This window comes from Parasteatoda tepidariorum, chromosome 10, assembly GCF_982258835.1.
Source record: "Parasteatoda tepidariorum strain Cologne lab strain chromosome 10, Ptep-v5.0, whole genome shotgun sequence".
In the NCBI taxonomy this organism is placed as follows: Eukaryota; Metazoa; Arthropoda; class Arachnida; order Araneae; family Theridiidae; genus Parasteatoda; species Parasteatoda tepidariorum.
Genome location: NC_141764.1, coordinates 76161555 through 76187369, shown reverse-complemented (window position 1 = coordinate 76187369; position 25815 = coordinate 76161555). Strand labels below are relative to the sequence as shown.

The window sequence follows — 25815 nt, the reverse complement described above, 5'->3', positions numbered from 1 at the left end:
AAAATGCGCGTTAGTTGTTCCATCAAAAAATCCTCTACGAAGGCAAATTTCTCCCAATACTTAAGCCATGGAGTTCCCTTTGTCTTTTGGATTAGGCTCAAAATTACAAGACTTCGGAGTTGAACATAGGTAGTCCTAAAACTCAAAATCGGGTCGGCTGTACAACGATGGCTATAATATGAAATAAAAATTAACTGAATTTTGAAATTTGTTACAATAACTAGGCATTCTACAGAATGCTGGTTTTTATACATTATTACGTTCTATTTTCATGATGGGTTCATTAATGAACAAGACTGATGAACGAATACGAGATGGTTTATTTACAGATGGAAAAAAACACATATGACAAATAGATAAATGGTAATGTGTACTTAATCAAGCACAGGTATTCCAGTGTAACATACACTAGCTACTACTGCTTGCTCTAGTGTCCATGAAAACAATCCTCTGCATAATTATCATAACTCTGAAAGATAGATTATAACTCACATGGGGGTCAGGATAGCCTGGTTGATAGGGCACTAGGTCCAAGAGGTCTAGGGTTCGCTCCCAGTCGTCCGAAGACTCTTCGTGTAATAAATGGTGACTGATGCGCGTTAAATCTGTCGAGTCACAAAGTCCTCCATGTTCCCATAACAAATCATGCGTCTGGGGGTACTGATCCAAGAGTTTCTTTGTCTTCAGAATTGGTTCAAAATTACAAAGCTACGGAGTTGAACAATAGTAGTCGTAAACACAAAATTGGGTCAGCTGTTCAACGACGGTTATAAACTAAAATAAAAAAATAACTCACATGGTACAAATCATGTAATTATTTAATAAACGAATCCTTGCATAAGCATAAAATTGCATTGTCATTGACTGTAAGCATATCTGTATTGCCATTTTATTGTAGGGATTGGTCTCTCTTTAAGAACATTTCTCTTTCTCAGTATGATTTCTCATTTCCCGGAGAATTTTTTTGATGGAACAAACCATGTAAACCTCTCACGTTTAGCTTAACGGCAAGGGGACTCTAACTCTTGATCTATCAACCACTGAGGATATTTTACGTCAGCACTGCAATTGGTGCGAGCCGCGTATAGAATTCGTATCGGTCAGACATCGCTGGGATTCGAACCCGGGTCGCTTCTTGCTCAATTTTTGAGAAACCTTCTTTTACAGTGTGGGTATATTTCATTAGAAAATAAGTTGTAATCAATAGATGCTATCGAAATATGACGATTCATATTTTAGGAAGACGGGATTAAAAACCTAAAAACCCATGTGGTTGCGCGTGGAAACACATTATTGAAAGGCGATGTTTAAAACACATTTAAATCTCTTTCAAAAATAAAACGAATTCAGTGTTTTGTCAACGTTTTAAGCTCAATAGTAACTCATTCGACATTTGTTTTGTCCCACTAAATATTTACGTGCGACCATCACTTTATTTGGAACTTTTTTGTCATCATTGTCGGCTAGAGCTCTAAAAATAAATATAAAGGACAGTAATCACATAACACCCTTATATTCCATTTTAAAAAAAAATTCTATACCCGTGTTACAATAGATCATATTTAGTCTATTGTTATTTTTAAGTTTATTCTAAACTGAATGGCTTTTATGAAATAGTATAGTACTGACAAATATTATAAATTGATTTTTTTTTAAAAATCTACGAAGTCATTAGAAATTATATGAAAATAAGTGAAAGATTGTTTCAAGAAAAAATAAAAAAATAAATTTGTTTCAGAAAGAAATTATTGCGAATGCATCAAAATTGTTTAGCTCATTAAATGTTTATTTCTTCTTTTAAATTTAACAACAATTTTAATTGCTTAGTTTTATATTTCTTTCATTTTTCTACTTATTGAAATGGTTCAAATTAGAAACTTAAAAAATTTTGCAAACAATAGATGACAAATTTTTATTTTATTTTAATGATGTATTAGATGCAATCATCATACATTGCATCTCATAAAATAATATTTTCATGCAGTTTTATTTATTTATTTTTTAAGGAAAGAAATTAGAAAAGGAAGTAAATTAGATTTTTAATAAATGGGTAAAGTTCAATTTTTTATTTTTTTATTATTTAGTATACTTGCATTTTTAATTTTAAAATCGAAATAAAATGGAATTCAAACATTATTTGTTCTTCAACGTTATATAATATATAACAATAAACTTTTTCCTGATATCGATTGAAAATAAATAAATGACTTTATAGATGAGATTTTGAGAAAATAATTTTAGAAATGTTGCGGGCATTACCTTCAGATTTAAGCGTGTTATCATTATATTTATATAATGAGTAGTTACTTCAATATTTCAATGTTATCATTTCGTAAGGAATATGAATATATAAAATGGGAAAAATAAAGTTAAATTATGTATATAATATTTTGAAACTACTGTAACTATATAGTAGGAATCAAGATCCCTATAAGCTGCCCCTCAGTTGGTTCAAAGTAGATTGTTTAGGTAAGAGCTGTCATTAAAAACATGTCTTGTTTGTTTATGTCAATAGCTACTATCTACATAGGATAGACTATTAGGATAGGACTATTATCCAACAGGATAAGATAGGATAGGACTATTATCCGACATAGGATAGAGTATACTTAGTACTAAGTAGACTAAAGCAAAAAACAACTGGAATTAAGCATAGATGAGAGTACATAAATTGTCATACTCTGGTATCAGTTCTTTAAACAAAAACCTTCCTTATTGTCTAAACACCAAATGATGGTAAAGAAAGTAAAGAGATAAGTGAAGTAGTTTAACCAATAGGAACAGAGGAACGAATTCGAATGAGAAAATAAAAAGGGAGATTAGGAACAGGTGTGAGGGAGTTTGGCGGGAACCCCAGGCTGTAACAGTTACAATAGATTTTCAAGCATTGGAAACGGTGAGGTACTAGATGGATCATTAACTGAATTATAGAATGTTTTGAAATATAGAATGGCTCCCAGAAATTAAGTTCGGAAGCTGAAGAGCAATGTTGAATGATTTTAGGAAAAGAAAACTGAAACTTGTATTTTGAATTCCAACTGTGTAGAGCGATAAAAGATCTGTTAATCCCAGCAAAAACAAATCTGTAGGTCCAGCTCCACAAAACTGCTGTTTGCCACCAGCTAAAGCGACGGGTCTGTGCCGGCAAAAGTCACTTTCAACTGTACTAAAGTGAATGGCTGGCCTTCTGTCGAGCCAACAATACCGGCCTATCGATGGCCGGTAGTACCTAACCCAGCAGTTACTGTCTAAAACGCGCTGGGTGAGTGATTGCCCGACATTTTCCAGTAGAGGGTAATCAATGAATCAATAATTGAGGGCCAGCAATTTATATACACCCAGCAGCATCCCTTTAGTTTATAGAGGTTTACGAGAGGTCATTGACCTAGTTACAGGAGTAATTAAAACCCACAAACCTAATTTTTATTTAATTCAATTAGCTAAATAAATATCTAGCTATCTAATACATTTCTGAATAAATTATTAATATATGAACTAAGAAAATATTTCTAGGTTAATTTTTTCATTTAAATTGTTTTATGCAAAGAATATTTTTTACACAGTTCAACCCCTTAGTCCTAAAGATTTGCTGTGCACAATCTATGCTTCCACTTATCAATACATTTTTAAACTAGGTAAACATATGTAATAATCTTTTCTTTACAGTGATATTCTACTTAAAAGCAGAATAATAAAACTGCTGTCCAGAATTATGAAAATTCTGTATCTCACAAGTAATTTTTCAAGTTTTAACTTGAAGTCAATATATATGTCTATAATAGCTTGTAGTCAGTATATATATGTTTTAAAATAAAAGCTGTGTTCTTAAGGAATCTAGTGATACTATTGTACCCTATACAAAAATAAATACAACCTACAGCCGATAATATTAAGAGGCTGTCCAGAGATGATCATTTAGTGCGATACTGATCATGAATTCATGTTTTACTGATTATATTTAGTCTTGCAGCAAATTTAACAAAAAATAGGTGTATTGGACAAAAATGTACTGATGTAGCCAGTCATGTAATGAATTGAATGTACCCTGAAATTAGTTAAATGAATAATCAACATTGTCTCTTGCAAACATTTTATTATACAAAGACATATAAATACAAAGACATAACCTTAATCAATACAAATATTACACAAATTTCAATTTAATTTTAAAAATAATAAAAACAACAGAGAAATCATATCTTTGTCTACATAGAATCACTTGGAATAGCACAGAAGAGTTCTCCTGAAAGAGAGGATAATAAAATAAAAATTATGCAAATCGTATATTTTAAAAACATAAGTATTTTTGTGAAAATGAGCTTTTAAAACTAAAATTTCTATCGAAAAGTTTTTGCTTTTATCATTTCATTGATAAATTTTGACTCATCAAATTAGTAACACCATGCAAAACATACACCTGTCTTATAATTTAGAAAGATTTTGAACATAAAATTCCTTTCTGAATGAAATTATTGAATATTGACTCACGAACCCATTAAGATTGACAACTAGTACATGAAAATCTAACTGTTAAATGAAAAGTTATTCAGGGTGTTTAATTTTGTGCTCACCTTTTCTCAGAAAATATTTAATTTTAAAAAACATGCAGTTTTTTCTTCATTAATTTTATGGTGCTCAATTTTATTGCATTTAATATTTAAAACAATTATGATATTCTAATGTAAATTATTGTTTCAAGGAAAGGTATAGAAGAAAAATTACTTTTAAATATATATTACTTACATGCACGAATGTATCAATAGTATTTCTTTTTCGCTTTACTTTTATGATTAAATTTTTAATTGTATACCCTTGACAAAAAAAATTTCAAAATTTACAACATTTTTCATATTAAAATAGGCATCAAAACAATAATATGTATTGAATTGAAACCAGAATTGAAACCATATGAAAAAAGGTTGCTCAAAATTTGCTAGTTAAAAAGGCAGATAATTTTACAATTCTGTAATAACTTTATAAAACAATAAATTCTTAAATTACTTTAATGGTGATGCTTTGTGAAATTAATATTTTCCTCATATAAAAAACACAAGAACTAGATAAGAATAACGACAGATTTGACCAATGTCACGATTTCCGTAATGTCTTTATATAACTGGTATAGATGTAAGACAAAAAATGAAAAGTTTACATAAATATTAATAACATTGTTTACATCTCTGATGAAATTTCTTTTCTTCAAATTTTTTTATTAATTTAGTTCCTTCTTTTAACAAAAAATATTTGTTAAATACTCCATTACTATGCCTAGGAATAAAAAAGGGAAAGGTGCTTCCTAAAAAAAAAAAAGGGTACACCGAGTTTTTAAAGGGCTTTTAATTAACACCGTAAATAGTTAACAAAATGTGTACTATTATGTAACAGCTGAATTCGATTCTTAACGACTGTAAAATTACCATCCTATACCTACTATTTTACATGTATATTTCAAAAAGTAGTTCTCACCCATTATCAAAATGAGAAAAATTTGTAGCTTACAAAGAAAAAAAACATGCTAATAGAAAATCATTGTGCAATAGAAAACATTGTGCAATAGAAAAAAATATTGTTAAACTTAAAGGCTTTTTCCATAATTTAAACTATTAACTAATAAACAATTAATTAAAAATAAATATTGAAAGGCACATATTTTTAAAAAAAATATTCATTTCAAATTTTTTTAAAAAATCTTTTAATAAACTTATTGATACTAAAAAAATCTTTTAAAAATTTAACCAGTTGAGAATTAACAAAGTAAATATTTGTAATGGTATCTGAATCAAACTTATTAACACGAATAATTTTAAAAGTGTGTAATCATCATTTACACATTAAATTTTTTAAAAGGAATATTATCAGACAGTGTCGTCAAAGGGCAGTGAGGACGGTTGGCCCTTCTCGAGGAGGTACACTGCATTTTTATTTGATACAGAAAAATTAGTTGTCATTTTCTGTAGATTAGAATAGCAGGAGTTGCACATTAACCACTTTCAACATATACTTTTTGAATTCTAGCAAATAAACTCTGTAATAGGATACACACATTATGGGCCACAAATAAAAAGAAACAAAACTTATTTAAATCTAATGAATAATTCAGAGAAAAATTAGACTGAAAACATTTAAACCTGTTTGATTGCCCAAGGACAGGAGCGTTACAATGGGCGTTTCCTTATTATAGACTTTTCCCCCCTTTTTTTTTAAATTGCAGGCATTGGGGGGTTGTCCCATTGGCCACAGGAATGCCAGAACTACTACTTTCTTCTCGTTACCCAGTGGGCACCTGTGGTGAAGCAGGGTCGCCCACGTCACACAACCACAACCCGTTTATAGGGCGGAAAGTTAAAAAAGAATCTTTAAAAACTTCAACATTTCAATATGCAATTAAACTGGTTCTGATGTTTTTCATCTCGTTTAACTCATAAAATCGTAAGATTTCTATAATCTTTTTGCTTCTGTCGCACTTAAATGTTAGTTTAGAGATTCCTAATGTGTTTACATTTTAAACTTCTGCTTCATGAAAACTTTTTTGTTTTTAAAAAGGTAGGTGTATATATTTTTGCCAAATAAAAATATTTTGTATTATTGAAGAATAGATAAATAAGTGAAATGTAGGTGTTATTAACATTATTTCTTAGTTACCATAAATTAAATTTACTTACACATTTTATTAAGAATTTTTTAACTTTTACGGGGCATTTTATTTGCTTGGACTAAAAAATTGTTCTTATCGCAAAAATTTTTTCTACCAAATAATGTCTTAGAAGGCATTCAATATTGTACAGGTTAGTTTCAAGATGCTTCAAATCAGTACTTTGTCGTTACTTTTTTTTTTCTCTTTAACCTACACGTTTTTAAGCTATGTTAACAAGGTAGGTTTTTAAATATGATTGTGTTTTCACAATCAAAATCTTACTGTACTTAATAAAATTTTTAAAAAAATATTTTATATACATCAATAAAATTTATAAATATAACACTTTTTTTCATTGAATAGGGAAGTGAACGATTAAAATGAAAATTAATAACCATTATTAAAATATAAAACTACATACAGTGACCAATCACTTCTGCGCCACCTCTTTTATGTGCCTTTTGCATATATACAAAGGTTTTCAAAGGCCCTTGATCATTATATAGGAAAATAATAATAATTATAATTCTTTATGCATCATTCAGAAAATAAATATTTCAATTCAGCACACAATTTTTTTTTAAAAGTCTAAAATTTTGATTTTATTTTTTGTTTAAATAGAAAAAAATAATCCCATTTTTTAGAAAAAGTTTTCAGTTTAAAGCAAATAAACAATCTTCGTTACAGATAAAAGGAAATAAGTTACTGGATCTAGTAATACAGTTCATTTTTCTTCCCTAGGGGTTTTTTTTCACCTTTATTGTTTCTAGGAAGACATTTTTTTATATGAATTTGAATAAGGTGTCTTATCTATCATACCACCCACATTGAAACCACCATATATACCACCCATATGCTTTCAAAATTTATCTAGCAGTGTCTTTCCCACCACCAATTAAAACGTTAGTTTTTGGTCAAGGAATGTAAAGCTATAGCGATTACTATTACTCAGTTTACGCGAAAACAGAGATGACAAAAACATTACTCGAAATCATTAAAAACAATTAGAAGGTTTAGCCGCTATTCACGACTATTTGTAGTTTTATTCAGCTATTGAAACTTTTCTATCTAGCTTTTCTTATTTGTATGAACTTACTGTTTTTAAAATCTTATGGACTTTTTCTCTTGGTCCCAAAGACTGAAGCATAATGAGAATTCACTGTATTTTATAAATGAATTCGCTTAATACATTAAAATGTCCCTAATCCTTCTTTAAAATCATAATTCAAATAATAATAATTAAAATAATACTTCTCAAAATAATAAATTATTTATGCACATCAAAGATTCTGCAGATGATAAAAGTAATAAAACTTACAGAAATTCATGGTGGACTGGCACAGGTTTACCAACATTTGAAGAGCTAAAAGGGAAAAAAAAGGGTCTTATTTTTATGTAAATATTAACTTGAGATATACAGTAAAAAAATTTTTCAGTAAACTTTTAGCAGAAATTTAAAAAACATTATACAACGGACACCCAGAAAGATTAAGTAAAAATTAGAATAATATTTTTTAGAAATTTGAATGAGAAAAATAACTTGCAGGCTACGAAATTTTATTAACAGAATCGTCATCAATAAAACAACAAAATTTTCTAAGTTCGCCTCTAGGAACACAAAATATAAGGTCAGCGTTTAAAATCCTCCAAAGAGTTAATTGAAATTTATTTTTTTATTTCCACTTAAAGATTCTCCACAAAAAATTATTGTAAATTTAGCTTTCGCTGAATCTGAAGCTTTTCTTATGTGCATGAACTTACTGTTTTTAAAATCTTATACACTTTTTCTCTTGATCCCAAAAACTGATGCATAAGGGAGAATTCACTGCACTTTATAAATAAATTTGCTTTATACATTAAAATGTCCCTAATTCTTCTTTAAAATCATAATTCAAGTAATAATAATTAAAATACTACTTCTCAAAGTACCTAATATTAAATTAATTATGTACATCCAAGATTCTGCATATGATAAAAGTTAAAAAACTTACTGAAATTCATGGTGGACTGGCACAGGTTGAAAAGCTAAAAGGAAAAAAAAGGTCATATTTTTATGTAAATATTACCTTGTATACAGTAAAAATATTTTACGGTAAACTCTTAGCAGAAATTTAAAAAGTATTACCCAATGGACACCCAGAAAGATTAAATAAAAATTAAAATATTTTTTAGAAATTAGAATGAGAAAAATAACTTGTAGGCCAGGAAATTTAGAATGAGAAAAATAACTTTTCGACCAGGAAATTTTATTAACAGAATTGTCAACAATAAAAAAAAACACAAAATATAAGGTTAGCATTGAAAATCTTCCTAAGAGTTAATTGAAATTTATTTTTTTATTCCCACTAATAGATTCTCGGCAAAAAATTATTGTAAATTTAGCTTTTGCTGAATCTGAAGCTTTTCTTATTTGTATGAACTTACTGTTTTTTAAATCTTATACGCTTTTTCTCTTGGTCCCAAAGACTGGTGCATAAGTGAGAATTCACTGTACTTTATAAATGAATTCGCTTAATACATTAAAATGTCCTTAATCCTTCTTTAAAATCATAATTCAAATAATAATAATTAAAATATTACTTCTCAAAATAATATTAAATTATTTATGCACATCAATGATTCTGCAGATGATGAAAAAAAAAATAAGTTAATTGATAAATCATTTTAACTATTAATAAATTTAAAAATTTGTATCAGGGGAATTGGTTGGTAATAGTTGCTTTTCTCAATTTAATTTATGTAAAATAGAACAGTTTCACATAAAAGTCATTTTTGAAATTTAATTTATTTTGAAAAAAACTTTTCAAATTGATTATAATCAAATTTTTGTCGTTTCCATATGGTTCGCCCCCTAGTACAATAATTTAAAATATGTGCGTTTAAACCCTCACTTTGCTGTGGTCAGACTGACAGGCAAACAACTATTTTGCTCAAGCCAAAACAGATTCTGAAAATAAAATAAGAAAATTATCAATAAAAAAAAGCGGATAGATTTTTTCGTTAAGCCGTGTTTCAAACTACTCGTAAATTTACGTTTAAATTAGTGTTCAATGGAATCTAATATTAAAGCATATTGTGTCTAATAAACTATTATTAATAATTATATTAGTCTAGCACTTCCATACAAAGCTCAATATAAGGATTTGATATTTAGTTTAAGAAAAAAAAATTCCTTTAAGTGATAAGATGTAAGTTGTCAATGGAATAAGTCAATGGATTACTTGGATTCAATGTCAATGGATTACTTGGAAAGTGAAGTTGATGAGAACAGAGACGCAGTACTTCACTCAGTTGGAAAATAGTAGAAATTTCAATTGCAAGTTACCATTGTTACAAACATGAAAGCGAGATAATTCAATAAATAATAAATACATTAAGTAATAAAACTTACAGAAATTCATGGAGGACTGGCACAGGTTTTCTAACATTTAAAGAGGTAAAAGAAAAAAAAAAGGTCTCACTTTCATGTGAATATTAACTTGAGATATACAGTAAAAAAAATTTCGCTTAACTTTCAGCAAAAATTTAAAAAGCATTACACAACAGGCACTCAAAACGTTTGAATGAAAATTAGAATAATATTTTTCAGAAATTAGAATGAGAAAAATAACTTGTAGGTCAGGAAATTTTCTTAACAGAATTGTCAACAATAAAACAACAAAATTTTCTAAGTTCGGCTCTAGGATCACAAAATATAAGGTTAGCATTGAAAATCTTTCAAGGAGTTAATTGAAAAACTTTTATTTCCACTGAAAGATTCTCTGCAAAAAATTATTATAAATTTAGCTTTCAGTGATTTGGAAGCAGTTATAACTTGTTTTCTCAATAGAATACAAGTTAAATTTGAAGCACCTCAGCTACTTCGAAAGTGGTCAAACATCCTTTTAAGAAGTTGTATTTGTAAATAAAATGGTATTATATTCTGTCTATAGCGGTCAGGAAATGATTGTAATTTAAATTGTCAACAAGTACAGAGCTCCTGTAGATTTTAGTACTCTAACTAGTCGAAAAGTAGAAATTTTGATCGCATGTTACCAATATGAGTGCGAGTTCATTAAATTAAAAATAAACACAGCAAGAAATAAGAAAACCTATAGAAATTCATGGAGAGCGCTAACAGGTTTTCTAACATTTTTAAAACTAATAGAAAAAGAGTTTGTTATTTTTATTGAGTATGAATTTTGTTTTCATATTGTATTGAACTTTTATATATTTTTGTAATCCCTATAAAAATCGGGCATTATTTTATATGAATATTAACTTGAAATTCACAATAAAAACATTATTCACTTAACTCTTAACAAAAATTATGAAGTAACTTAACATTGATTTCAAAATATAAAAGAATTTTGTAATATTTTTTTTTTGTATAAGTGGGGTTAGACAATATACAATTAAGTATGAGCAACTGCGTGCTAAAAAACTTTCCATAATCTATATTTTTTTTAGGTTGTTTAAGAATTCACAGCACGATTCTTCGCAATTATTTATATTAACATGTACAAATAAATTTTTCATCTTAATTTAAACTATTTAGTATAAATTATTAAACCTTTACCTATTTTTACACTTGAATTTAGCTCAAAAATTTCATTAAAATGAAATACATATAACAGAAACAATTTTTAATATTACTAACAGCAATTAGTTAACTAAAATCTAAATATTATTTAACATAAAGAAATAAGTTTTAATGAAAATTCTTGATTATTATACAAACCTATTTTCATAATATACTTAGATAAACCTGATTTATATCATATGCTACAACATATTATGAATTGCACTTAAAGAGTCATCATACAACAGAATTTATATTTGTTTTTGGCGTGCTACTGCTCGATTGTCGCTAAAAATTTGGCGGCGATCTTGGTGTTGATAAAACATTTGTCTGTACATTTTCATTGAATTAAATTTAATATTTTTTATTATTCTATCTTAGAAAGGTGTTAATTATGATGTATTAATTGAATAAAGATGATTGCCAATCTAAAACATAGCGCCAAAACAGCACTTCAAACGCGGTTCTTTGTAAACCGAAATCTGCACATCGTAAACATATTTGAACAATAGTAAATCAAAAATGATTAAAATAATAACTTCAATGTAATAGAAAAAAATAAAACCTTACCTTTTTTGAAAATTATAAGAATCCAACGTGCTTCTTTTTCTAAACAATAAATTCACAGTTACAGTAACTCGCTCGACCGCTTCACTGGCGGCAGCAGACAACTTTAACTTGGTGGCCCATTGGGTAGATTCAGACTGACGGAATGCGGCTGTTTGTAATGTACAGGCCCAACACTTCCTACAATGTTGGCAAAAGTTCATAGGGTGGCCCAGCAATCAACCCAGCTGACAGTAATTTGCACCTTCACTTTTCAATCAGTACCGTCAGTAATTTCGAAGATGGCCAGAACTTATGTTTTTGCTGGGATGTCATGATTTCGGACACATCTTTTATGTTCCTTAAGTCGAAGGCTAAGGGTGCGTTTAGTTTATTGAATATACGCATTGAATTTTCAATATACGCAGCATACAGCAATGGCTGGAATGCAAAAGACCACAGCACTGTCGTAAAATATCCTCAGTGGTAGACATATCATGGGTTAAATTCTCCTTCCCGTGAGGCTAACCGCGAGAGGCTTTTGTGGTTTTCCTGTCCATGTAACGCATATGCGGATAATTCCCTCAAAAAAGTCCTCCACAGAGGCAAATTTTTCCAATATTTGCTATAGGAGTTCCCTTGTCTTCTGCACTCTCAGAAATAAAACTCTCACTTTTGACGATTCAGCAATCCTTGAGCTATATTTCGTTAATTTTAAGAATCATTTCGTCACGAAATCACGCGATTTGTGACGAAGCGCGAGCTCTCAAATATATGATGAAAATGTTTCCGCAACTCGAAACCTCATTGTCTTACATTGTAGGGAATTAACTGGAATGACGACACTAGAATGAAGACTAGACGAAATGTTTCTTTTCATTTGACGAAATTCGTTTCCTCGAAGAAGTGGCGATTGTTATTTCGTCACTTTGATGAAATGTTCGCTCGGAGCATGTACCATCAAACGGTTTCGTCAAAATCGAAGAAAATGTCGTAAAATTTGAGTATCTATTTTTTATAGTGTGGATTTTGTTTAAAATGACAAGGCTACGGATTCGAACAGTGGTAGTGGTGAACTCAAAGTTGAATCAGCTGTACAAAATAAAAAATAATATATGCAAGGCCTTTTACATAAAATTTGAAAAATACCCAAACTATTAATATTTGCAGTAGCGTCTTTCGAGTTGGTAAAATCTAGTTTATTTACAGAGGAAAAGGCGACTTTAAACTCAAATTTATTCAAAATCTTAGCAATTAGGTAACTGATTTTCGGATAATAAGGTAAAACGATCAATTGTTAAAGTTCGAATTAGAGAGTTTGGTGGTTTACGAGATTGATTTTCTATAGATGGAATCAATAATATTAGAAGTAAAAACGCGGTCTTCATTGATAGCTTTAAGGTAAATGAGCTCTTCATTAAGGAGATAACTATTTGAGCAAATTTTAGAGCCACGGTAAGCAAGTGCGCTTTAGTTAGCTACTCTTACGTCAATAATACACGCATGTGTCAATTAATTTTTCTGCTTTTTGCAAATTTGTGTCTGTGTCTATTAACACAAATTTGGCCAACTTATTATTATTAAAGTGTCTGTGTCTATTAACATAGATAAGAAGCTGCAAACTATATACAGATAAATTTCAGTCATTTTGATATGTTTAGTTCCCCTCCATACTTTTTTTTAAAATTCATTTTTGAAGATGAAAAGGAGAAAAAAATTGCTGTACTATAAAATGATAATGTACAAATTTTTTTTATTTACTAACTGATGCGTCTATTTACTGATTTGCTTCCTTTCTACTCTGGTTATTTACTTTCTTTTTTCACTCGCTATATCCTAGATTATTCATAGCGACTCGTTGTTAAAAAAAATCAAATAATGTTAACTGAGATTTTAAAAACAATGCAGGTCTATAAACCTATATAAAGGAATCAAAGTAACTTATTTAAATTTAACTTCTTTTCTATCTTATACTCATTCATATCTTATACATGTTTTTTTTATATCTCTTAAGACAATATTTAGATATTGCATTGCCATATTGCAATCAAAACTTCTTCCGAATTTTTATGAGGATCTTTTCCGTGCTTTTAAATGGCGTTGCAATTCGAGATTAAAAAAATTAACTGAAATGTCTTTAAAGGTTAACAAAGTGTTTATTCGCGCAGTAAATCGATTATGAGAGAAATGAATGCTTTCAGCTCTCTGTAACATTAAAAATTATTTTAAAATTAAATTGCAACTATTTTGGAATGTTTTGATTTAAAAACATATCACCTTTACTTTCTTTCAGTTGTTTATAAAACTGTCGGAAGTCATTGAAATTATAATTACAGTCAAATATTTGCATCTGAAGTTTTATTCAAAAGTCTTTTAGAAATAATTATTTAAATCGTTCTTCCTTTTGCTTTCTAATTATTGCTTTAAGTAACTTGAAGTATGTTTTTAGTGTGTGATTTAAATTTTCAGTAAATAAAATTGTTTAAAACAATAATAATGTTCAGAAAGTTAAAATATTTGTCATGCATAACTGTATACTTTACGAACTGATTTGCTTTTATTTCTTCCTGTATTTAAATTTAGGTGTTGAAGTATTTCTGAGTAAATATTATTTATTTCGTTTTTACATACGATTAAATAATAATTTCTCTTTGTGAGATTTATGTTTTGTTCTGTAAATAATGTTTGAACGCGATTAAATATTGTAACAAATTTTGATTTATTTCTTAAATAATATTGAATAATGAACTCTTTGTTTGTCTGCTTAAATGCAAATAAATATATTTATTTAAGTAATTTGAAGTGTTACAATTTTTGTCTAAGGTATAAAAACTTTCTACGAATCGAAAAATATTGTTATTATTATTGAATTGATTTTATCGAACCGTTTGTGAATACTTATTTTTTAATTACATTTTATGAAATGGAAAAGAATGATTATTAAAGTTAAATATCAATAAAATAATCATAAATTCATATAATTAATTCAAATAAGAAAAACTCATTTTTTTCATATTTCGAACGGACAATAATCCTACTTTTTCGACGTAAATTCAGAGTCATAATTAGTTATTATTTATATTTTAGAGTTTTTGAAAAATATGCGTGTAATAGGTTTTTCGTTTTACTTTTAAGGAAAAAATTCATCTTTCTGCAATATATTATTCCTTTTTTTCCGTTTTGGGTGGAGTATTTAATTTAAAATATGCAAAAAAATCGAAAGAGTTTTGAACTTTTAATTATATGTTTATTTTTAAAAAAAATTTAATTCAGGAAACAGAATACTGTTTAATTTATATTTTGAATGCTTGAAGCCACGGTTTAAAAGTTTAGTCAGCCATTGCCTTACTTTAATGTAAGATTATTATCATTACCATTTTCAAAATTTATAAACAAGAAATAAATTTGTTCGTTTTTTCCATCTATGAAATCTGTATTTACTGAAAAAGATTAAAATTATAAATTAAAGTTAAAAATCTTCTTTTTTAATTCTAAATAATTTAATTTAATTTAATTTTTAATTTAATTTTATAAGATTTAGATTCAATTTTAATAAAAATTAGTTTTTTTTTAATTCCATTTTCCCCCTTCAAATCTATAACGAATTTTTATTAAATGTTCTATTCTTCCAAATAAATTAATAAATAAGTAATAATAAATAAATTAACGGCCGTAATTTTATAATTGGAACGGTACTCAATTGATTTACTTATTATCGTGAGTTGATTTTATTTATTTCTTTGGAATCCTGCAATTTTATGAAAGAAAAACTCAGTAAACTTTTTTACATTTATTTTGAATAATTATTATGAGATGAATTCTTGAGTCACACGCTTATTTATTATTTTCAACAATTGTAGCCACAAATCTTGTAGGGTGGAATTATATTTTATTTTCTAATTAGCCCTGAGCAGTCGACCCAATTTCGAGTTTGCAACCACCAATGCTCAGCTAAGCTGCCTTGTTATTTTGAACCCAATTCAGAAGACAAGGAAACTCTTGAATCAAGAATTAAGACAAACTAATCGTGATTTTTTGATTTCATTTAACCCATATTAGCGTTACATGGAGAGGATATTTTATATCGATGATGATATTTTATCAGATTTTTAAAAATCTGATATTCTGTAATTTTTAAAGTAATATTTACACAACCGTAATTAGCTAAATAATACTGTTAATATTACTTTATAAATTACGGTATACCAGATATTTTCGTTTCCTAAAATTGTATGATACTTTTTACAGTAATTTTATCAGAAATTGTTTTAGAAGGTGGTACAAATTCTTTATTTCAATTTTTTGCAATGTTACTTTCTTTACTGGGTTTAAGTCATTATATCGAGCAAGCCATCTTATTTTGCGTGATTTTATAACTTTATTGATGATCAACTGAATTCGTGTATCTTTGAACGCACTCAGGGGTCAGTCCAGTCATTTTGTGAAAGGTCCGTTTTTCGTGAAATTGTGAAAAAATTACTCACATTCTTTCAACCAGGGTCCACTTTTATGAATTTGTGCAAATAGGGTCCGCTATTTCAAAAAAAAAACTTTTTCAAGGAGTTTTTAAATTGTAAAGACATACAAGATTACGCTCAACACTGTAAAATTATAATTAAAAAAATTAAATTTTAAAAAATAAACAATAATTGCTGCTTCTAAAATTAGAGATGCAACATACAAATATTTAGTATTTAGCCAATACTGCTGAACGCAGAATATTAATTTCGGACGAATAATGGAAGAATCGTCTGCCGAAGACAAAACTTAATTCGTTTACATCCATCTTTCTTGTTTTCTGCCCTGGAAAGGGTTTATTCGATTAACAAAATAATAATGAAGATAAACAAATTTGTGAAGGGTTCGATTAAAAGAAAAATCATTTTGTGAAGGGTCCGTTTTTAAGTTAAAATATTTTGTGAAGGGTCCGTTTTTATGAAAAGATATTTTGTGAAGAGTCCGTTAACGGACCCAAATTTCATCTTAACAGACCCCTGGCACTAAATATTTTTCTCAGTTGATTCCGTTCAAAATGTTTTCGGTCAGAACTAAAAAGTGATCTGTTTATGATTCATGTATCTTTAACTCCACTAAATAATTGTTCTTTTAAATTTTAATTCCGTTCAAAACGTTTTCGCTCAGAAATAAAGTTGACTAGTGTATGAATCATATATCTTGAGTGTCAATACTAATAGAAAATACGACGTGTATTTAAACGACGCGTAAAATTTATTTCAAAACTTCATACGCAAATATAGAAATTCTTAACATGAAAATTTTTAAAAAAACCATCACCTTTAAAAAAAATCAAAAGAAGGAAATAAAAACATCATAAATCGTGCTTAACTCGGTCAAGATATCTATCTATAGCTCGAGACAGTTTTTAAGAAAATCTGTTCTGTTTTGTTTTCAACAAGTTGTAACTGCATTAAATATTTTTTCTTAATGCATTCCGTTCAAAATGTGTTAGTTCAGAAATTGAGTCATACATCTTTAATTGCACTAAATATTTTTCTTTGTTTATTCCGTTCAAATTGTTTTTGTTCAGAAATAAAGATGACCATATATCTTTAACAGCAATAATTATTTTTTCTCAATTGATTCCATTCAAAATTCTTCCGTTCAGAAATAAAGAGCTTTCCCAGTTCTGTGGCTCTAAACCTAAACTATCAAAGTGTGCTTAGTGTCGTCGTTTATGGAATATCTCACGTCGGAATCGATCCACAACATCTTAGGCGAGGCAAAAATTCCGGTGTTTCCGACAACATCCACTTTAGGCTTGATTGCCTTCTATTGAGTTCTCAATTAGCTCAGTTTTAAAGCGATTAGTTAAAAGAATCTGTCCTAGAACTGTTCATTTTAATGGTTTCCAGTTAACTTGCCTCTGCCCTAGGTGAGAAAGAAAAAGAAAACACCATGTCTAGTAATTTGCATGTTAATGAGCTCTTCCCTAGAACCGTTTTAGAAAATTTCTAGGCATACTGAACTATTTATTACCATAAATTATTCTCATTTTGAGGCAAAGGAGACGTTTTCTCTTTTAGAAGTAGAACGTTTTAAACGCCTTTTTAAAATTTGTTAAAGTGTCTGTCATGTTAAGGAAATACTATATGTCTTATTTCAAACGTATTTGTTTGCTACATTGTTTAGTTTTGTGATTGTGGATGAGCGATTAAATTTGTTAATGATCTTGTAAGAGGGGAAATCTTTGCGTTTATTGTGGTGCATTATTTGAAAATTATATTTTCACTGTGACAAATTTTATAAAATTGAATTATTTTATTTTCGTGGTTATTAAAAGTAATTTAATTGTTAATAAAAAGAGCGGAACTCTTTTTTTGCGGTTATTGTTTTGTTTGAAGATTATGTTTTCATTGTTATAAAATTGTATTTGCATTGTTAGGAAACTGAATTATAACAGTTTCGCTATTGATAAGAACAATATTATTAATTCTATTTTGAGCTCATTTGTAAAACATTATTTGATAATTATAATTATAATAAAATAAAATTATAAAAGTTACGCGATTAGTAAGAGTAGTTTAAGCATTGCAATCTCTTTAACCATTTAAAGGGAGAAACTCTTTTTTTTTTCGCGGTTGTGTTGTTTAAAAATTATGTTTCCATTGTTATTTTAGTTATTACGAAATTGTAACAGTTTCACCATTGATTGAAGAATAATATTAGTAACTCTATTTAGAGGTCATTTGTACTACATTGTTTGATAATTATGTTTCCATTGTGACAAATGTTACAAACTGTCTGTCATCTTAAGGAAATACTATATGTCAAACGTATTTGTTTGTTAAATTTTTTAGTTGTGCGATTGTGGATGAGCGATTGAATTTGTTAATGATCTTGTAACAGGGGAAACTCAATGCGTTTATTGTAGTACATTGTTTGAAAATTATATTTTCACTGTGACATGCGTTATAAAATACAATGATAAAAGTTACGCTATTAGTAAGAGTAGTTTGAGCATTATTTTAAAGAGAGGAGCTCTTTTGTTGTGATTATTGTGTTGTTTAAAAATCATGTTTCCATTGTCATTTACGTTATTATGAAATTAAACTGTAACGGTTTCACAATTGATAAGAATAATATTAGTAACGCTATTTAGTATTTAGTACATTTGTACTATATTGTTTGATAATTATGTTTTCATTGCGACAAATGTTGCAAAATTAAATTATAAAAGTTACGCAATTAGTAAAAGTAGCGTAAGTATTGCTGCAAATAAAGGAACTCTTTCTTTTGCAGTTATTGTGTTATTTGAAAATTTTGTTTTCATTGTCATAAAGTTATGTTTTAATTGTTATGGAATTGAATTATAACAGTTTCGCCATCGATAAGAATAATATTTTGAGGTAGTTTTATACTACATTGTTTAATACTTATATTTTCATTATTATAAAATTTAAGTATAGCAATTGCTTGATTAGTAAGCATTAGCATAATTGTAAATAGGTACTCAAGGTTGTAGTAAAATATTATTTGAAAATAGCATTTAATTTGAAAGATTCAGTGATCTTATGGAAATTATTACTGTGAAATTACGGTTTATCATATTATTTGTTCCGTAACATGTTCGGTTAAAAATAAATTTTACGGTGATGAGTACTGGCACCCTGCGTGCTGGTACTTTTAACAGTAATTTGATCCGTAGTTTTTTAGTGTACGGTAACCTTCGATTTTGATAAGCGTGTTAAGAATTTTCTTTCTTCACGAAAAAATGAACTTTAACTAAAAGTTTAAATATACTATAAGTTTTTGTGATGTATCGCAAAAGCAGGACCCTATTTTCACAAAATTGTTCGTAGATTTTTCCACAATTTCACAAAAGTGGTCCTTTCACAAAAGACCTAAGTAACGTTTTTATTAAATTCTGTCGCCTTCTTTTGCAATACAGAAACACTATTTTAATAAACCAAAATTAAGTTAAATGATTGAATATAAAATATATAATCAATTATAAATATTTCTCTGGACAGTGATTCTTCAATAAAGTGTCAAGTTAAATCTATTTAAAAATATATATTTATTATAATCTTATATTATTATTTAGTAAACAATAATTTAAAAACTAAAATTATCATTTGGTAAATGAATGTATAAGTAGAATATATAATTAAGTTTCTTTATGTCAGCTATGTGTAATTTTTTATAAACTTTTATATTTGATTTTTACGAGAAAAAAATTACCTATATTAATTTTAAGAATTTTACTTTTTAGGAGAAAATAAAAATTTAAAAACCATGATCCAATTATAGTACTGATAAAATGCAATTACAAATAAGGATTAAGCGAATACATTCCACTTATAGCTTTTTAGAATATTTTAAACTTCACGTTAATAAATCACAATGTTTACATGTTATCAAAAATGCATATTAAAATATGGATGATAAATTTCGGAAATTTTAAGGAAAGCAATTAATGCATTTAATAGAAGGAGTGGAAAATCGAACATCATATATTTTAATATTAAACTAAAATATCATATACTTTAATATTAAGGTAAAATATAATTTATTTTGATATCGTATGAAAATCGCATATATTTTTATATTTAAATAAAATAACACTAACTTTGATTCTGAATTAAAAGATCACCTAATTTAAAGTAAAATATAATTTACTTTCATAATAAATTATAACATCATATAATTGAACATTAAGATGAAATTGTTTTTCGATATGGAATTAAAACATGTTTCTTATGCTTAACGTACATTGTAAAATATTCGGGATCAAATTATGATAAAAAGTGCTGACACACAGGATACCGGTACTTTTTACCGTGAAATTCTTTTTAATCAGCAAATGTTACGAGACAAAAAATCTGATGTACCGTAATTTTACAGTAATAATTACCGTAAAATTATTGTAATAATTTATTGAATTTAATTAAATAAATATTATTGTAAAAATTACGATTTCATATTTTACGATAAAAATGAATTTTTGGATGGTGCTACCGAAACGTGGTTCTTTATACACTTTGATCCGAAATTTTTTACAGTGTAAAATTAATTTATTAAGTTAAGTCTAATTAATTTATTAAGTAAGATTTTTAAAAAAATTCTCAATAATTTAATTTTTGTAACGGAAAAGAAAAACATCTCGATTGCAAAATCATTTTACTGATCAAACCTGACCGCTGTTGAGTTACTTCAAGAACTACCAACTTGACTGAACTGTTTACTTAAGTGTCTTAAACAACACCGTTTGACGCACCATTAGAAGACCGTTAATTAAATCTGTATGGAAAGGACGAAAAAAAAGTAAAATCACTTTCTCCCAACTTAAAATTCCGAACAAAAAACTACTTTAACACAACTGATTGAACCGTAAACGATTCTCTAGTCTGTGTCGTGCAAAAAATTCCATTTATCATAATTCCTTGTCATAGACATTGGTTAATGAAAAGCTTTTGTCTGCAGCTGTTGATAAATGAACTACTTAAATTGACGAAAGGTATGCATATAGAAAGCGAACAACAGCGAAACGATTATTCGGTGATTTATCTAGAAAGCGAACTGTTATAAATGAATTAATTTTATCTGTTTTTGTGTTTGTGAATTCATTTAATTGATGGAAGTTATAAGTATTGACATGTTTGTGAAATACTCCGATGATAGAACGCATAATAAAGTATTTATTTATCATTACTAATTCGCTCTTATATGGAGGTTTGATTAAAATTCTGTAGTTAGTTTTCATCAACTGTAATAATTAGTTGTGTAAATGTAAGTTTCCGATAAAGCTCAAAAACCGTTAAAATACTCAGTAACTTCACTGTAAAAAATACCCACACTCAGGGTACTGGTACTTTTATCGTAAAATCCATTTTTGCCGGAACATGTTACTGTAACAAAAATCTGATATACCGTAATGTTTACAGTAATAATTATCGTAAAATCTCTGAATCACTCGAACTAAATAAATATTACTGTAAACATTACGGTATAATATTTTTAAAAATGGAATTTACGGATGATGCATCCAAAGTGATGGTACTTTATTCGTAATTTCATCCGGAATTTTTCACAGTGTAAGGTGTGATAAAATTACCAAATTGCATTACATATTATAGACCCAAATTTATTTTTCAGGTTACCAAAAATATCACTAAAGTGATTTGGTAAAAATTATAATACCTTATATTGGTATTATAATTGGTGCTCCATAGAGCCGAAAATACGGTAAAATTTACCATATTCTGATAATTTACACCATATTTTTTGTTGTAAGTGTGTTATCTAACTTTATTACTAATTTTGAATCTTGGTGAAAATAAATTATACAGCTTCCTGAGCAGAGCACAACAAACAGCACACTTCTATCGCTTTTTTTATGTTTTAATTTTATCACTCTTTAGCAACTAAAACAATCGGAAGGCTCCCCTGTAAACTGTATGAATTTACTGTAAAATCGCTGAATGACTGTAATTAATATATATTATTACTGAAAAAATTACGATATAAAATTTTGTGGTAAAAATGGATTTGACAGTAAAATGAATTTTACAGATTATACACCCAAGATAACGTAATTTGATCCGGAACTTTTTACATTGTAAGTTCCATAGAGTTCCATTGTAAGTTACATTGTAAACATTGTAAGTTACAACTAAAACAATCGGAAGGCTCCCCTGTAAACTGTATGAATTTACTGTAAAATCGCTGAATGACTGTAATTAATATATATTATTACTGAAAAAATTACGATATAAAATTTTGTATCAAAATGGATTTGACAGTAAAATGAATTTTACAGATTATACACCCAAGATAACGTAATTTGATCCGGAACTTTTTACATTGTAAGTTCCATAGAGTTCCATTGTAAGTTACATTGTAAACATTGTAAGTTACAACTAAAACAATCGGAAGGCTCCCCTGTAAACTGTATGAATTTACTGTAAAATCGCTGAATGACTGTAATTAATATATATTATTACTGAAAAAATTACGATATAAAATTTTGTGGTAAAAATGGATTTGACAGTAAAATGAATTTTACAGATTATACACCCAAGATAACGTAATTTGATCCGGAACTTTTTACATTGTAAGTTCCATAGAGTTCCATTGTAAGTTACATTGTAAACATTGTAAGTTACAACTAAAACAATCGGAAGGCTCCCCTGTAAACTGTATGAATTTACTGTAAAATCGCTGAATGACTGTAATTAATATATATTATTACTGAAAAAATTACGATATAAAATTTTGTATCAAAATGGATTTGACAGTAAAATGAATTTTACAGATTATACACCCAAGATAACGTAATTTGATCCGGAACTTTTTACATTGTAAGTTCCATAGAGTTCCATTGTAAGTTACATTGTAAACATTGTAAGTTACAACTAAAACAATCGGAAGGCTCCCCTGTAAACTGTATGAATTTACTGTAAAATCGCTGAATGACTGTAATTAATATATATTATTACTGAAAAAATTACGATATAAAATTTTGTATCAAAATGGATTTGACAGTAAAATAAATTTTACAGATTATACACCCAAGATACCGTAATTTGATCCGGAACTTTTTACATTGTAAGTTCCATAGAGTTCCATTGTAAGTTACATTGTAAACATTGTAAGTTACAACTAAAACAATCGGAAGGCTCCCCTGTAAACTGTATGAATTTACTGTAAAATCGCTGAATGACTGTAATTAATATATATTATTACTGAAAAAATTACGATATAAAATTTTGTATCAAAATGGATTTGACAGTAAAATGAATTTTACAGATTATACACCCAAGATAACGTAATTTGATCCGGAACTTTTTACATTGTAAGTTCCATAGAGTTCCATTGTAAGTTACATTGTAAACATTGTAAGTTACAACTAAAACAATCGGAAGGCTCCCCTGTAAACTGTATGAATTTACTGTAAAATCGCTGAATGACTGTAATTAATATATATTATTACTGAAAAAATTACGATATAAAATTTTGTATCAAAATGGATTTGACAGTAAAATGAATTTTACAGATTATACACCCAAGATAACGTAATTTGATCCGGAACTTTTTACATTGTAAGTTCCATAGAGTTCCATTGTAAGTTACATTGTAAACATTGTAAGTTACAACTAAAACAATCGGAAGGCTCCCCTGTAAACTGTATGAATTTACTGTAAAATCGCTGAATGACTGTAATTAATATATATTATTACTGAAAAAATTACGATATAAAATTTTGTATCAAAATGGATTTGACAGTAAAATAAATTTTACAGATTATACACCCAAGATACCGTAATTTGATCCGGAACTTTTTACATTGTAAGTTCCATAGAGTTCCATTGTAAGTTACATTGTAAACATTGTAAGTTACAACTAAAACAATCGGAAGGCTCCCCTGTAAACTGTATGAATTTACTGTAAAATCGCTGAATGACTGTAATTAATATATATTATTACTGAAAAAATTACGATATAAAATTTTGTATCAAAATGGATTTGACAGTAAAATGAATTTTACAGATTATACACCCAAGATAACGTAATTTGATCCGGAACTTTTTACATTGTAAGTTCCATAGAGTTCCATTGTAAGTTACATTGTAAACATTGTAAGTTACAACTAAAACAATCGGAAGGCTCCCCTGTAAACTGTATGAATTTACTGTAAAATCGCTGAATGACTGTAATTAATATATATTATTACTGAAAAAATTACGATATAAAATTTTGTGGTAAAAATGGATTTGACAGTAAAATGAATTTTACAGATTATACACCCAAGATAACGTAATTTGATCCGGAACTTTTTACATTGTAAGTTCCATAGAGTTCCATTGTAAGTTACATTGTAAACATTGTAAGTTACAACTAAAACAATCGGAAGGCTCCCCTGTAAACTGTATGAATTTACTGTAAAATCGCTGAATGACTGTAATTAATATATATTATTACTGAAAAAATTACGATATAAAATTTTGTATCAAAATGGATTTGACAGTAAAATAAATTTTACAGATTATACACCCAAGATACCGTAATTTGATCCGGAACTTTTTACATTGTAAGTTCCATAGAGTTCCATTGTAAGTTACATTGTAAACATTGTAAGTTACAACTAAAACAATCGGAAGGCTCCCCTGTAAACTGTATGAATTTACTGTAAAATCGCTGAATGACTGTAATTAATATATATTATTACTGAAAAAATTACGATATAAAATTTTGTGGTAAAAATGGATTTGACAGTAAAATGAATTTTACAGATTATACACCCAAGATAACGTAATTTGATCCGGAACTTTTTACATTGTAAGTTCCATAGAGTTCCATTGTAAGTTACATTGTAAACATTGTAAGTTACAACTAAAACAATCGGAAGGCTCCCCTGTAAACTGTATGAATTTACTGTAAAATCGCTGAATGACTGTAATTAATATATATTATTACTGAAAAAATTACGATATAAAATTTTGTATCAAAATGGATTTGACAGTAAAATAAATTTTACAGATTATACACCCAAGATACCGTAATTTGATCCGGAACTTTTTACATTGTAAGTTCCATAGAGTTCCATTGTAAGTTACATTGTAAACATTGTAAGTTACAACTAAAACAATCGGAAGGCTCCCCTGTAAACTGTATGAATTTACTGTAAAATCGCTGAATGACTGTAATTAATATATATTATTACTGAAAAAATTACGATATAAAATTTTGTGGTAAAAATGGATTTGACAGTAAAATGAATTTTACAGATTATACACCCAAGATAACGTAATTTGATCCGGAACTTTTTACATTGTAAGTTCCATAGAGTTCCATTGTAAGTTACATTGTAAACATTGTAAGTTACAACTAAAACAATCGGAAGGCTCCCCTGTAAACTGTATGAATTTACTGTAAAATCGCTGAATGACTGTAATTAATATATATTATTACTGAAAAAATTACGATATAAAATTTTGTATCAAAATGGATTTGACAGTAAAATAAATTTTACAGATTATACACCCAAGATACCGTAATTTGATCCGGAACTTTTTACATTGTAAGTTCCATAGAGTTCCATTGTAAGTTACAT

At 28.0% G+C, this 25815-nt stretch overlaps 1 protein-coding gene and 1 long non-coding RNA gene across 16 annotated transcripts in view; one reads left to right on the top strand and one right to left on the bottom strand.

Moving 5' to 3' along the window:
* Positions 1-25815, top strand: part of LOC107436894 (exocyst complex component 4) — a 332756-nt gene that overhangs the window by 222785 nt on the left and 84156 nt on the right. The window lies entirely within an intron of this gene.
* On the bottom strand, positions 4074-12077 carry LOC147803030 (uncharacterized). Of its 4 annotated transcripts, none has more exons than XR_015429647.1 (5): positions 11766-12077; positions 10026-10055; positions 8626-8659; positions 7953-7997; positions 4074-4243 (listed from the first exon to the last, which is right to left on the bottom strand). It is a non-coding gene; the product is annotated as an uncharacterized LOC147803030 (long non-coding RNA). The 4 variants fall into 4 exon arrangements; XR_015429650.1 differs by lacking the exon at positions 11766-12077 and adding an exon at positions 11355-11759; XR_015429648.1 differs by lacking the exon at positions 10026-10055.